The sequence below is a fragment of the Rhyacophila brunnea genome, unplaced genomic scaffold (genome assembly GCF_057557595.1).
Source record: "Rhyacophila brunnea isolate RB1 unplaced genomic scaffold, BYU_Rbru_1.0 scaffold_5, whole genome shotgun sequence".
Taxonomy (NCBI): domain Eukaryota; kingdom Metazoa; phylum Arthropoda; class Insecta; order Trichoptera; family Rhyacophilidae; genus Rhyacophila; species Rhyacophila brunnea.
In genome coordinates this window covers 42,630,846-42,633,321 of record NW_028233170.1, presented here as the reverse complement: position 1 = coordinate 42,633,321, position 2,476 = coordinate 42,630,846, and positions in this window count along the sequence as shown.

Here is a 2,476-nt window from a genome sequence, read left to right as displayed (position 1 = left end):
ACAGCTGACAAAATGACAAATAGATAAATCAGAAGTCCAACTGCAACGTCGTACGCACGTACGAGCATAGAATTTTATCGATGTAAAAATTATGTATATTGTCTATGATGTACAATACTCGAACATGTATCTTTAAGGTTGTTAAAGAGTATTGACACTTTTTGACTGATACTTTGATAACTTTTATATCGATACTTTATTTCGTTTTTACCGTTATCAATACTTTCAGTTACAGTGGAACCATAATTCAATAGGTATTGAATTTGCACAGATTGTGACTTCTGTTAGTGCGCATGAATTACACAGGTTGAATTCAATTATTGTTACCGATACTATAGTCGACTGACTGCTCTTATATTAATCGTTATCTTTCGCTCGGGGTCGCTCTATATGTTCTGTCAAAACTATCGAACTTTACGCTTATGTGGTGTGGTATGTTGATACGATGCGAAACGATATGTATATAAGGTACCTACTTAAATATTAATACTTTTTCTCGAAAGCCTAAAAAGAAAGCTAGACTTGTATTTTAAACGATTTTAACGTACAGTAACGCGACGGTATCACAATATTTATCAACACTCACTTGTCAAAATTGCGCGGAAAAATAGCGGGGAGGTTAATTGAATTTACTAACCCCTGCGGGTCTATTCTATGCTTATCGACCGCTAAAGTGATAAAGTGAAAAATATTATCAAACTTAGGGTAGGTTTGTATCAAAATATTAGCACTTATTGTAAAAATTACACGAAGCCGGTTTTTATTGTTGCAATAAGTGCTATATTTTAACAGCACCTATCTTGCTGCTGTTAAAATATCGCACTTATTGCAACAATAAAAACCGGCTTCGTGTAATTGTTACAATAAGTGCTAATATTTTGATACAAACCTACCCTAAGTTTGATACTATTTATCAATTTAGTGTTCGATAAGTATAGAATAGACCCACTGCAATACTTACTTTCGACAAAGTTCTTCACGGTTAGGAGCCATCTCATGAACAATAACTGGTGTATGTTGTTTTAAACCTACGAAGAAAAATTATCAATTTTGTCATCCACGAGGTCAAATCACCGATGAATTATTAATAAAATGATTTTCACCGAAAAGAATAGGTTCTATCGTTAACTGAAGAATTGCGGTCCTCATCTTTCTATTTTTACTAGGTACCTACCTATCTACATATTGTTATGTTTCGTATATCGCCGGTATTGACATGATATTCACTCGATATAATATTATTAGGTATTATGAGAAAACATATTAATCAGGTACCTACTTCAGTTATTGTAAACCATTGTGAAGTATATTTCATATTGAGAAAAATATGCAATATTTAAAAAAAATCTTGCTTGCCTCATTTTATTGTCAAAAACCAAAAACATATTTTTCTATGCATGGTGTGTAAAAGTCAGAAAGTGGAATATTATATATTAATTTATAAACTTAGGTACCTTAAGAGCTCTCACAGACGGGATTCCGGTGTCAAGCCACCGAAGAATCCAGCCACTCTACACTGCAGTGGCCATGGCAGCCACTGAATTCATATAGCACCATCACAACTAAACCGCCACATAAGTGCAAAATTATATGATTTGAGTTAATTATTACGTTTAACCGCTTCACCGCGGAACATTTAATTACTATTTAAATACCACGTTTAAATAACATGCTATTTATATCTAATGGCCACCAAATGAGGATACAACAGCTGTGCTGTCAGCGCTGTAAGGATTAATAGTCTATCATTCATAGTAGGGGAAATGTGTTCAAAATGGCATAGTGGGGAAAATTAACTTTTGCTCTACTGGCGAAATGGCGCAGTCTAACATGATGCAACTAGCTCAGGAACAATGCATGACCTTTCTTTTAAATATTCAGCCATATTGAGTTTACTCAAAACAGCCGTACAAGAAGATCATACAGTGGAAAGATTTGTGAACCAAACGAATATATTTGCAGCTTGTCGACAAAAGGTAATATTAAATGTATGTTATATTGTTAAATGTATATATATATATATATACAAACCAGCTTAAGTAGCCGTTATTAGTGTTCATGTACGATGTAAATTTATCATAATTACTGAAGTGTAAACTGCATTTTTTAACGAATTTGCCAAATTCATTTGATTGAATGACATTCATTATGGTAGACTAAAACGGCATATTATGTGATTTATGATTTTATTGTTTCTGAAAGATTATGTTCCGAAATTACCTACGTAAAACTCTGTAAGAGACATGGGATACAATGACAATGAATCAGGCAGTTTTAGCTGTGAAAATAGAATGGACGCAAACAACTTTAAGAAGGCATTTTTTTTTAAATATAAATAAAACAATAAAAACGGAGATAAACATCTTGGAAGATTTATGACTACTTTTCCAGTGGAAATTGAACGTCAATTTTTATTTGATGATATATTTTTTTTCTATTTTTGACAAATATTTATGTCGTATGCCATTTTGTACAC